Here is a 14,054-nt window from a genome sequence, read left to right on the forward strand (position 1 = left end):
TTCTCCTAAATCACTCGTACGCACAACTTAAGAACAAATCTGTGCGTACGAACGGTTCTTGCATGAGGCCCAATGTGAGGAAAGTCACACATGTATGGGAGAACATGCAAACTCCACACAGAAACCTTCTTGCTGTGAGGCGACAGCTCTAACCCACTGCACCACCGTGCCGCTCGTTTCAAATCCAACCAATCAAGYGATCAAGAAATGCTACTTCATTTATTCAGTTGTTTGAGGCTAGCCAGCCAGAAATGTTTTAAAGAAGAGTAAATCTGACAGTTTCATAAAATGAATATGTTCCTTTAAAAACACGTTCAGTGTTAATTTACAGTAATATTTCCTGCACTGAGTATAACTTTTCTTTGATATCCTTTTGCTTTGAGGATGTTTATCAGAAAAGACTTGTAACCATGAATCAAAGCAGTAAATAATAAGTCAGGGCCTCTGGCTGAGGGAGGCAGTCAGGGAGGTGTTTTCTCTGCCTCTCAGAGAATCAAAGATGCTTTAATCCGTCATTAAAAGCTGCTTCCTTAGTGTTTATCCTCACACGTTACAGCCATGTTGTCAGATCTTTCCTCTGATTATTGRTTGTTTTCTGTTTCGCAACACTCGACAGAAGGAGCAGCGTTTCTGTGAAACGTGTCATAATTCACCGATGGAGCTAAAGCTGACGGCGCAGTGTTCAGTCTGACACTGTCCCCATTGATGAGGACTACTCCAGTCCTTACAGAGGTTAAAGGTTATATTTAGTCTGAGCTGCAGACACAGGATTTCTTACTAAACAAACAGATAGGACTGTTGCTTTCTAGGAAACACTGGTTGTCAGACGTTATTGTGTTCCAGATGTACAGATAAAGCTRTTATCCCTATTTTTTATGTTTGCCAAACCATTTTGTACATTTTTGATATTGGTCTTGAGGCACATTTTGGTTCAGGATTTCCACAGATTATCTATTTTTTTAAGTACCTGACTAATTTCACACGGTAAATGGCTTGAGCTTATATAGCGSCTTATCAAGTCCACTTGGACCCCAAGGTGCTTTACACTTCAGACATTCACCCATGCACACACTGATGGCAGTATGCTCCAGCCACAGCTGAGGTGGGGCTGCCATGCACCGGTGCCACCGGACCCTCTGACCACCATCACTAGGCAAGGCGGGTGAAGTGTCTTGCCCAATGACACAACGGCTGGACGGGGAGTCGAACAGGCAACCTTCCAGTTCCGGGACGACTTCCCTAGCCTAGTAAAAACCAGACCCTTGTCCTTCACTTTGCTTCGTACGAGGGTCTGGACTCTTGGCTATAGAGAAGCGATTCTTGCTGGAGGCGTGGCCTCTGCTGAAGTTTAAAATGATTGGATCGGTTGGCCTCAAGTGCCAGCTCCACTGTGAAGGAGGCTAAGCTAAGAAGCTAACTGGAAATAGCGTGTGCTGTAAACAACCCTACTGAGAGGAGAGAAGTACTGAGCCGAACGAGACGACTGTAAATGAGAGCTGCTGCTTTGTCAGACAAATTTATTTTAATTTGGAAGCCTTATCAACACGGACTGGCTTCATTCACTTCCTCCACTGCCGTATGCTAACTAACTAGCAGACACTGTGCAGAAAATTGACGTCGTTCAGAACTCCACCTTCTGTTCTTTGATTGGCCTGGACGAAAATTCTCCTGAAGAAATCATTTTCTATGGGAGACATGCCAGACAGAGCAGTGAAGAGAAACTAGAATTGAGCAGAACTAGGAAGGAAAGGGCCAGGCTATGACTCCCCTAACCACTCCACCACAGCTGCACATGGATGTTTGCTGCTTTTGGTTTCTCAACACATACATGTCGACCTCTTCYGACATTTACCTGTATAAAGAGCCTAAAAAAATCCGAAAATTTTGCTAAAAATCTGTAGTGGTGGTGGGGGGTGGGTGGGGTCTGTCGGCTGCGGACATGAAAGCGCCTGCTGCGACGCAGGACGAAAGGAGAGCGGAGAAAGTTTAAAACTTATTTCTAGCAGCAGAACAGGTTGGAAGATGGCTGTTTGATGTTATTTATTGTTTTTCAAATCATCCTACAGGCTCAGGCATGTTAGATAAATTTAAAAATGAGGTTTTGAAAAAATCCGTAAGACCTTAAAAAAATCCGTGAGATTTCTCTATACGTCCGTATACCTGCAAAATGACGTAAAATCCTTATAACTTACGGACAATCTGTACAAGTTGACATGTATGTCAACATGACTTTAAGAATACCTAATAATTAACTTTTCATTTCAGAATCACTCATGTCTTCACTGAAACACACCAGAAAACAGATTAGACCTCACACCCCTAGTTACTATCATGTCTGATCTAATTTGATAAATAAGAAATAGATTAACTAATTTATTAAAATATTCAGTAGAAACAGTTTGGTTACTAAACTATTTAAATCTTCTGTCAGATATTCCTCTGTGTCTGAGGTTTGTTTCCTCTAGAAGCATGCTGAGGCTTTCACCACCTGTGTTGAACATACAATATTGTATTACTGCACACAATTCAATTACTGCCTCTGACCAGTGCAGCCGGTGGTGTTATCTGGAGTGAAGTGGTTTCATTGCTGTTTCATCGAAGCATATCGATCCTGGATCTGACTGATGTTACGCAAAGATGCTTCACCGTAAGAAGAYAAAACCCAGGGGAGCACAATTATAAGGTCTTCTCTTCCCTGACTGGATCATCTGAGATATTTATGTTTTTTTTTCCAACATGCTTTGCCTCTAGAAGTAATTCTCTGCTAAGGCATCTTGTTACAATATCCTCATATTGTCACGCTAAAGAAATGAGTGGAAAAATCCCAAAGGTTGTTTAGATTGAAAGTTACAAGTTCAACCTCTCTGCGTTTCTGTGCACATGTGAGATAAAGACAGATTAATAATAGGAATGTGGGCTGACCTTATTGTTGTTTTAAGTCTCATCCATTTGCCCTTTTGACATCATATACACACAGGTTTGTATTTCTATCCTTATAGGACCATGTATTGACCTCCATTGATTGAAACAGGAGGGGGGCGGGTGTGAAGCTCCTCATTTTGATTTAAAGAGACAGCCTCAAAACGAGTTCATTTGAGAACACCTCAGAAAAGGGATGAAAGAGGGGATTGTGGAGTTACAATAATGAGAAATTCAGATAAAAGCATTGCAGTTCCACTTTATAGACCCCAACTGAAGCATGATATGTCTCCTTTAACCGAAAAATGGCTTTGGTCCCCTAAAGGACTACTGGTACCGAAATGGTAGGTGTTTATACTAGAAAATGTGCTAAGAAGGTAACAAAAACGAGGCACARGCACGCTCATGCCATTACTCATGGATCAAAAACATTACAAACATATCAGCTAACAGAAAATACACTTTAATCTGGAATAGTAAAAATGCAACAAATTTGCACATCTATTCATGAGAAACAGGTTTGTCTTTATTAACAGAGCATAACAACACTCCTGCACCTTGCTGAAATTAATTTTAGCAAATGTTTTGTTGGCTCGACCTTCATCCTGCAAACATGTTCCAACATTTCAGAACCCATCTTTAAAAAGTAACAGATTGTCCCAAACGACCACAAAATGCTACAAGTTGTTTGAAACTCACTTGTTTCCACACCTGGCTAATCCTGCGCAGGGCTGCAGGGAGCTGGTGTTTATTTTTAGTGGTCAGTGGGTGAAAGGTGGGCTCCCACACCTACAGAGCTGATTTCCATCCTCAGATCAACCTAATAATCATGTTTTAGGACCGTGGGAGGTACCCAGAACACAAGCAGCTCTTCTCAGAAAGAATTCACACCCTAACTGGACAGTTTGAGCCTCTGAAGTCTTGGGGGTGGGGGGTGGGATTTTCTGATTTATTGATTGAATGTTTTTTTATAATGAACTTGTGTTTTTAGTGTGTGCTTGATATGTTCTGTATATTTTAGTATACTACATGTCTGYTGAGCCACTGCAAACTTCTATGTTGATTACCATTAAATCCAACAGCGGCAACATAGTTAAAAATTAACAATCGTATAAAATAGTGTATAATTTTTCAGAATAAAGTTATTTTAGGACAGCAAAAATCAGATTTGGTCTGGCTAACAGTTAGGTGGTCTCCCTGAAAGAACATCAGCCTAATATTCCAAACTGATATCGCTTTGAGGCATTTCTACTGCAGGTAAGATATTGACAACTAAAAATAACTCCTCAGAAGAAACTCCAAACAATCTATTTAATATAGACTCAATGATTGACTAAAAATCTGCTTCTTTTCTGCAGAGCCTGGAGAGTTGTTCTAAAGTCACTTGAAGTTATTTTAAAACTGTGGTCCATTCAGAACATGGATTTAGAAACGATGTCACACCTGATTTAACTGTGCTAGTTGCAGCTCTGAAACCAGGAGAAACATACTGTTGTGACCAGACTAATCATTAATACAAGCTAATAGTGTATTTTTACCTACATTCTCAAACAAGCAAAAGCAGCTTCCTAAACAAAGAATTAATACGTTACTCATTTAATGACAATCAGCAGAAGAAAAATGTTTTTACAGCAGATATCACCTCGTGTCAGGTGCAGTGCAGACATACTGGAGTTTAAGTTCGGCTTTGATGAAAAACCTTAAACTTTAAGGGTCAAATTCCCAACCTCGGGGGATTTTTCTGACTTGGAAGTCTGAAATWGTGACTTCCTGTGTTTCTTCCTGCACCGCAGAGCTACTGAAGCAGAGACATGGAATTGATTTAATAACTTTAATGTGCTAATGTTGTGTTTTTAGCAGAGGTCTATAAAGTACTTGAAAAAAAATAACTAAGTAAAAGTAAAATTACATGAACAGAAAATGACTTTGGTAAAAACAAATTTCACTGATGAGCAAACTACTTAAGTAAAAGACATAAAACTGTTCACAAAAATTGGGAAAGTAAAAGTACTCTAAGAAATAAATGGTTGAATTTACTGAACCAAACTGGTTTCACTAAGCCAGGTTGAGTAAACGAGTATTAGGTGTTACATTTTAAAGTAAAGAAGCCAAAGGATCATTTTTAGCTTTAAAATGTAATGAAGTAAAAGTAGTTATTTAAAAATAATTTGTAAAATTACAAATTCGCAAAAAAAAAACTACTTAAGTACTGTAACGAAGTAAATGTACTTACGGTAGTTACTATAAGCCTCTGCATTTTAGCAACTCTGGTCTGTCATGATGTTTTATTTATTGGATGGATGTTCTTAGTTAAAAAAATCATGACCTCTGCAATCCTCCAACAGGATTATCATTAGTCGACAATCATGTATGTTTTGTTCTTTCTTTGAATTCAGCAAGAAATGTAACAAGGATAAAAAAGATAACACCAGGCTGAAACACTTTCCTGCGTAACTTTACAGGAATTTGTGAGAAAGCAAACAAGCAAACGGCCGTCCTGTTCACCTTATTAGCGGGCGAAGCCTGGAAAGTGTTTGCCAACTGCAGCTATGAGAGCAGAGGTTCAGAAACAAAGTCACATTCTTTACATTTCCCCCTGTGTAATTATTAATGCACCATCACACAACACATTTCCATAACTGACAAGAAACTGATAAGGCCGATGTGCGCGCTTCACTCTGCTGAAGGCTCAAGATAAATTTATTTTTAATTTTATCTAAAGCCCTTTTGTTCCCACGAGAACCTCCCTACAATTTCATGACTGATGCTTCAGCCATGRAAACAGATTGTAGTGCAAAATAATCTTAAAATGAGATGAAGATGACAAAAGCATCGCAGAGAGGAGGTGATGAGCCTCAGCAGAGATTATTTAGGTTTTCTGTGATGCTTCATGTAAGATTCACCCACCAGCTCTGTGATTACAGCCACATRGACCCACATCTGAATCTATTTCACTTAGTGTGCATGTTCAGCTCAATATCTCATAAACCAGTGGACTGGCTTTAAATAAAGATTGGACGTACAACTGAATAACTTAGTCAACCCAATTCAAGATGGCTACCACAGCTAATCAACCGTAGCAAGCACAAAAATGGATACACATCAGTCATTTCTACAGATATTGAGCTAAGAGAAAAGCCCAACACACACACCGAGGACTGATAGATAAAACAAGATCAGAGAGTCATCCCTGTCTGTCTGTTAGTGAAATATCTCATGAACCACTGAGCATATTTTAATAAAACCCTGATCACTGGGCTCACATGAACAACTGGTTCCTTTTTTGGAGTAAATTCWAGTCAAACCGGCCACTGCCAAAATGGCTACATCTCAGCTGATATGAGTTAAAGCTTGGTGGCAGTAGCTGACCCATCCTCTGAGCGCTGACAGCTCAAACAAAAGCTTTGTTTACAACTAAGCGTTGAAGGCGAAGTGCACTTCTTCAAAAAAACTCTAGCTTCGTTAGATCTCGATAACCAAGCGGAACGTGGCGTGTGGTAAACACTGGTGCTGATGCATGCTGGTGGCATTTTGTCAGAAGATAATAATCTTTTTTTTTCTCCTGCAAAGTTTTGGTGTAAATAAATGAGAGTGCTTAGTTGTTCATCAGGGCTGAAATGACTGAAAAGCCCAAGCAGGTGGAACTCCATGACGTTTTATTGAAGCATTTTGTCTAAACATCATCCTAAAAAAATAGAATCAGATTGTACATAAAAGGAAGTGATGAACAACTCTCATTTCTGGATCAAAAATAGATTCTGGACAAGTGTGTTGTTGACCGGAGAAGCCAAGTTCTCATGGCTTTTGGAAAACTAGCTGTGTGTCATATTTAATAAACATAGGCTGATGAGCACATTTGTTCTGAGTTAAAGCTGAGTAAAGAGCTGAAGACTGTTGCTTGGTTTCATATTATTTGCACAGAAAAATGCAGTTAAAAGTGAACCCATCTCTAGTGCAAAGAGGCACTCCTTTGTGAAATAAATGAACGATGAGAGTAATTCATCCTCTATCTGTATCATAAACCCATCTTTGACAAACAGCCTTAATGCACGTTGAATTCTGACTAACAAACATAAAACTTTCTTAGATAAAAGCACATAAATTATTAAAACTTGCTTCCAAAATTGGAAAATTTGCCTTTTTTTTTCTCAGCCAAACACAGAACTAAATGAAAGCGGCAGCAGAAATAACATTTTAGGTGTATAAAAACAGTTCACCTGTGTGTTTGTTCCACCTGAGAACTCCCTTCTGCACTCCTGATGCCCTGATTGCTCTTTCTGCCTCGCAGATGATTAAACCACATGGCTTCCTGTTTGGGAGTGTTTGATGGCAGCTGGGAGGTTCGTCGAAGAAGGAGGAAACTCCCTGAATCACTGACCTGCAGGATGACTTTGCTTTGATTTAAAAGGAGAACTAAACTAATTATAATCTGAGAAAGAGGATAGTTTTAACAAATAATAGTGTCAGTATCTATACTTCATAAAAAGACATTGGCACCAAAAAAAAAAAAAAAACCTCTCCTCTTTATGTTAATTTTGACTTGTCTTGGATTATTTACACTTTTTTCCCTGTTGATTCAACACCTTCCGCATGCCCTGCTCATCTTGGCGCTCTCTCAGGGGCTGATGTGGCTGGACTCGTTCCTCCAGTTCTCCACACAAAAGCCCCGCATGTGATCCGGCATTCAAGTATTAAATTCAGGCCCACGCACCGAAACGCAAAGTGTCAACTTCAGCAGACAAAAACAACAACATTTTTGCAGCCAGAGGACAATGACGAGGGATTAGAGCGGGGTTAAAACGCTGACAAAGAGAAAACACAAAGAAGGATGAGAGTTGGAAAAACAAGCAAGCATTGAAAGGAGAAAGGAGTAGAGAATAAGAACCTGCAGGGGGGCTGGGTCAGATTTGGACTGTCTGGACAATGGACTTAGTGTGAGTCTCCCTTTCTGTGGCTGGGTTAGTGGACGGGTTCTGTCTTGTATCAAGTTACATAACTCAAATCTGAGAAAGGGAAAAGAAAAGGAACATTGTTCTCTGCTCCTTAACTTGAAGAAAGTGACTTCTTTCCTTATGTCTTCATCAACGTAGCTGAAGGAAGTCCAGAAGGCACGAAAGCCTTGCAGCTTATAAAACACCTTACCGGTCTGTGACAGACAAACGGTACGACTGGTTGGCTTTTTAAAGGCATTCCAGGGCAGGAATGTAATGTTTTATGTTGCACTTTGATCTGTGCAGGAGGGAATTTGAAGAAATAAGCTCTGAAAAGAAAAAAAAAAACGTAAAGAGAGGATAACACCATCAAAGCTCCACAGCCCAGTTTAACACTTGAGCAGGTGCTGCTYTTGCCTTTTTTTTTATTATGTCTGGGGCCCTCCGGCATTTCCAGTCTCAGATTCCACAGAAATGCATTTGTAAGTCTTSGGGCCAGGGAGGAGAACAACAGAGGGGTTGACAGGAGGGCTGAAAGATAGTAAAGGTGGAGTGAATCTGACAGCAGATGGATAGATAACCAAGAGATCGATAAATGGAAATCAAAGGGAGATAAGAGTCTATTTAAAGATATTGAACAAGTCCGAGCTGCGGTCGATGAGACGACTCATTTCCTCAGAACAACAACCCTACAGGAAAAACCTACGAGACGCATTCAAACTGTCTGGAGGAGCAGAACATTCTGTCAGACTGATGCTTGACTTTACAAGAAGATATTGTCGCCTTCCTCAAAGTCAATTTTTTAAAGAAAAATTTTCAGGAAACAAAAAAATAAATAAATAAATTACCAGATTTGTACCTGAGGCTGACCCTGCTGCCCTAAAAAGGAAACATATTTTGTCCACTTGTATCCAGGATCCTGCTCTTCTGGTAATGATCAATGCTTTGTGACCATAGGTGAGGGTTGGAACATGAATGGACCCGTAAATTGAGAGCTTTGATTTTTAATTTTCTTCATGGCGACCAAGCAAACCAACGCCCTACGATAAAATAAGCAGAAATAGAGACTTACAAACAACAGCTTAGTTCTGTCTGTAAATCATAAATCCACATCCAGATCCTCTAGTCACAAATTAGTATTCAGTCGCTAAAAGAAGGAAATCTTTTCTCAGACACACTTTAATGTGTTTCATTGTGCTGCTCCACTTTTTTCTATWGATGTGACAATTGCAAACAATCTTAATTCTTATTATGAATGATAAGGAACTGAGTTGCAGATGGAAAAGAGCTGTTCGTAGTTTTAGTTTTAACCACAGAGACAATCGCTCCTCCTTCACCTTTTCACAGAAAACAGGCAGAGGGGTACAGCAGCTCAGTGGTAAAAGGGGTGGGGGTTTTGCTTAATAAAACACATGGTTCTGCCCACATGACAGAATTATGTCAGAGTAAGTGATGGCGTAAATCCTTCAAAATCAAAAGGCTCAGTAAAACAAACGACTTATCAAGATCCAGATCCCTTCAAAGAACCATTTGTTCCGTCTCTTCTATTTTCTTTCTACTCGTGTCACCTGAGAGTCACATTAACTGACTGCAACCATTAAAACCATCATTCCAATTGTATGTAAAAGCACAGGAGCAAACTGAAACTGTTGGCGAGAACTCACCAGAGGAAGGCTTTGACTCCTGGTTTTTTGTTCTGCAACACTACAACTCATTGGATTAAATGAAAGAGACCCTAACCTAATCTCACTTCATACCTTTGTCCTAAACCTAACTAAAGAATGGTGTCCCATTGTACTGCCAAACCGGTTCTTGGTACCCAAAAGAGCTACTGGTCCTGAGAAGGTAGGTGTTTCTACCAGAATAAGTTCTAAAAAGGTAACAAAAACCAGGTACACACACACACAACTCATCCCAGTGCAGAGGATAAACATTGCAGCAGGTTTCTAAAAAAAGGTGAGTGGAGGCGCTTCTTACAGGGAGAAAAGCCCAATCAATAAAACAGGAGGGAAAGATAAGGCTGAGATGAGGTGAATACAAAACATCTGACTCACTAACGTTCGTTAACTCAGTATTCCCAGAAAGAGATGATGCCACAGTTAGGAGCACAGAAAGGAATCATTTCAGCAGGTAGGCCTGGTTAACTAACAATGCAGTCAGGATTAAAGGTAACTGTTGGGCTCAGCATATCGTCAAGAGGTTGAAAGAGAAATCCTGAACGTAACAGATCTGCCTCGTCTGTCACTGGAAGAGGTGATTGACAGGAATGAATGTGTGGGCCATGAAAGACGTCTCACCATCATGCCAAGCTCACCCACTTAAACTGTTACACATCCTAAACCTGTGATGTTCAGCACGTTACATTACCCGTGGTGTGAACCCATGATGTTCTGTGGGAAACTGCTTCTGATATCTGGCAGCTGAGATTAAACTTAATCTACAAAAAAAAAAAAAAAAACATTACAGGTCACTGTTATGGACATCTTTTTAATCGTACATGATATGAAAAGTCCTATTTGAAATATTTTAGATTGTTGAACAGTTCTTTGGAACAAGATAATCTTCCTAGAGTTACACAATAGATGGATGAAGAGACCAACATTCTTATGGGAAACATTTGGTAATTGCCTGAATGTCTACGGCATTTTGAAATGTACCACTCCTTTAAACGTTCCTACNCAATCACAACATAGTCAAATGAAAAGGAGCAGAAAGAAGAATTAAAATCTTATAACATCTGCCCCCACTTAAATATATATGTATCTAAAAAAAACATACAACATACGAATAATAAAACTCAACTTACTAAACAATATAATTTCAATTAATCAACAAATAGCATCTCAACACAAATACAAATCTTAACCAATATTTTGCTCATATCTCATTAAAAACAACTTTTAGTATTCTACTAAATTAATAAATTGTTCCAGCATTCTTAAGGTCACCAAGCAAAATATATTTTTTTCTTTTCCTTTTTATCTTCTGTCCCTCCAAGCTGCGTTAACTGTTTGTGGACTGCATGATAAAAGTTTCAATTAACAGCTAAAACAAAGCGACTTAAAGAACTTGGAAAGGGACTTTAGGTCTCATTTTAACCCCTAATAACCACATAGTCACTGATCCACTGAATAATCAGGGAAGTCGTTCAARAGCGGGCCAGGTGGGGGAAGTTTCTTGCCCACCACAACTGAGATGGATGGAACTAAGGATCAAACCAGCAACCCACCATTTATAGTACGGCACCCCTAACCACTCTGCCACAGCCGCCCCAGATGCTCCGAGTTTTTGCACAATAAAACTTCACTTGTCTCAGTGTCATCAGGGCGAAAACAAAAAGCAACGAAATCCAACCTTCAACCAGAACACTGAAGTGCTACGCCTCGTCTCTCAGTTGATTTGAGGTGATGGAAAAGATACTTTTTTGTGCGTGATGACGTMAACTCAGAGCAGTACTTAAGTCGTTTCAGTGATTGCAGTGCAGTAATGAGCCCTCGCCCGACTGCCGGGGCTCCATTCTTCCTAAATTACAGGAATGGTTTCCCTGCACAGCCTCCGACAACTGGCTGCACACTTATTGTCTCTCCATTGTCAGGTTTTTCTCCTTCACTTACGTCAACATGCAGCCCTAACCACCAGGCTCTGAGTCCTCAGGTCAGAGGTCACCTGTGGCCTCTGGTCTCCACGACGACAGCCTGGCAGCCCCCAGGACTCCCACACACACACACACACACACACACACATCCCAAGGACAGTGGCACTCCCTGACAGTCCTGGCCTTATCAAGCTGAATGTGTCCCACCACCACGCCAGGACTGAAGGAACAAAAAGCCAAAGGCGCTCACTTTGATTGTTGCTTTGATTTTTAATACGCTCTCAAACCGATGACTAACTGTGCAGACTTTTCTAATCCAACAGTGTTACTATCTGAGCTTCAGCTGGTTCTGGGTACCCTCTTTTAACTTGCATATGCAATGGGGGAAATCCCACCATGTCCTGACTCATTAAACCATGGTTTTCTTAAATTGCAGGTAAACAGACAAGGCTGAAATGGCGTAAGACTTCTTCAGCAATGAGGAAACACCACCACTCGTGGATAAAGATTAACTCGGGCGTGTTGTTTGTTTGGAACATGGATAATACCCCTGGTTAAAGGATGCATTTCCAACTTAACCCTGACAAATTGTGAAACAAATCAGAATTAAACCTGGGCTTGGCGGAGCTGCAAGTCTACACACATGTATTGTGTTCTGGTATTGTTCTGGTGCAGAGTAGTAGTGTATATTTGCTGAAAGCTACTTACCAAGCAAACATTTTATTTTGATGCCACTGATGATAAATTAGTGCAAACTGTTGCTGTTTTCTCTAATACCTTGAAAAGATCTATTTCTAACTGTGGCAGATTGTAATCAAAGCAGCAAAAAGCTGTAAGAATGTAAGAGTATCAACCTTTCTGTTTTGAATGACCAACCTTGTCTAAACGTCTATGGGATAAATGCAGAACAGTAGAGAAAGAATGGGGTAATGGAGGAGCAAATGGTGAGGAAACAGGATGAAAAGAGGAGCAACTAACATCTGATGAGAGAACTAAAGTGAGTTTATGGAACCGAAAGAAATCGGTGAGTGGAAGAAGGGCTCATTTGTGTTTGATTAGATGGATGGCCTGAAGGGGAAAATCTGTCAAAGAGCTCTGTGTCACTACAGATGTGTTCTGCACGCTTCACCATCTGCTCAATTGTGCACGCATGACAAACCCATACATTTGTACTCTACATAACCATACTGTGTAGTTGGTTCAGCACAGTATTGTCTTTAGCTCTCACAGAGCAGGACATACAGTTTGCATGAAGGACTGAGGTGGACGTCTTTCAGCATCACAATGCTAGACAGACCAGAGTGTACAACCCTCTAATTTTTAGGTCACTTAACAAATGGTCAGCAGGCATTTGATGGTCAGCTGCCAGGGTTTTTAAGGACACATGCACACACGTACACACCCACCCCCCCTTTGGGAGCTCAAACAGCTGAACGAAGACATCACATCAGCTGTTGTGCTGACTCTGCTGAGAGAGGAGCACCGAAGAGACAGACTCTGCAAACACACCGTCGTCACAAACCTCCCACTAGGCTTTAGGTAACAGATGGGACTGCAAAACAACAGCAAAACACTTCTTTTTGTTTTTTACAGCAAATAGTCCAGTTCTGGTTTTGTTCATAATTAGTCTCTCTTCTTTGGTCTTTTAAAACAAAAATAGTTGATAATAAAAACTAAGATTTTTCTCATGATTAGCAGATGATTATTGAATGAAGTCTGAGGACCTTATTGGTCACCATCACACAAAAATCAATCCTGTACCTTTCAGAAATTTACTTGCTGGTTTATTCACTAATTTAAAAACAGAAACCCAGTTCTACCTCCAATCAAGCAAGCCCATACAATAAAACTACCTCTACTGTGTCTGACAATCATGTGAAAAGCTTTGGATCTTCAATCTTTTTATGTTTTTTTAACTCCTCCCATCCAATCACAATTTTAATTTGATCAAGAAATGTTTTTCTAAATCTGTTACAATTAAACCTTTTTGTTCTTGAGCTTTGCTGTTGGCCTTAACCCTCATGCTGCCTGCCTTTGGGTTAAAATGACCCAAGAGGCCTTTTGACCCAGTGACAGCAGGATAAGTAACTCTGGCATCTTTAAACTAGTCAAACTCAAGTTTCCTTATGTCTCTGCTCCAACACACCTGATTTAGTGATTTAATTAAATCTGTAATTTCTCTAGAAACCTATTATGGTATACAAATATGCTGTTTAAATAAGGACCGGAGTTCGATATCTGCGTTTTAAATAATTCCTGCTATAATCTGTGCTTTTTCAGAGTTAAGTTTCCTGTTTAGAGGTTTATTGTTCATGTTTATTTTCACAGTACTTTTCCTCCATTTCTTTCTGCAGCACCCACCTACACCTGCTTCCTGTTACCATTACCTGTCTTCACTGTTTGTCTTCAGTGTGTTGTCATCATTGTATGTGTTAAAACAATGTCTAAACGTGTCTTTTAACCCATCACACATGAGACACACACAAGTGGAGCAGCTGTCCTGCCACTGTGCTTTTAGATAGATACTGTAGATAGATAGATAGATAGATAGATAGATAGATAGATAGATAGATAGATAGATAGATAGATAGATAGATAGATAGATAGAT

At 40.0% G+C, this 14,054-nt stretch overlaps 1 protein-coding gene across 2 annotated transcripts in view; it reads right to left on the reverse strand.

The window, feature by feature from the left end:
- Positions 1-14,054, reverse strand: part of n4bp3 (NEDD4 binding protein 3) — a 32,058-nt gene that overhangs the window by 17,265 nt on the left and 739 nt on the right. Inside the window, exon 1 of one of the 2 annotated variants that reach the window (XM_014006134.1) lies at positions 7,137-7,158. The exons of the other annotated variant lie outside the window; for it this stretch is intronic. The gene's annotated coding sequence lies outside the window, so the exon portion shown is untranslated. Of the gene's footprint in view, positions 1-7,136; positions 7,159-14,054 lie in introns of those variants that run through there. 2 annotated transcript variants of the gene reach the window in all.

Source organism: Austrofundulus limnaeus, unplaced genomic scaffold (assembly GCF_001266775.1).
Source record: "Austrofundulus limnaeus strain Quisiro unplaced genomic scaffold, Austrofundulus_limnaeus-1.0 Scaffold34, whole genome shotgun sequence".
NCBI lineage: Eukaryota > Metazoa > Chordata > Actinopteri > Cyprinodontiformes > Rivulidae > Austrofundulus > Austrofundulus limnaeus.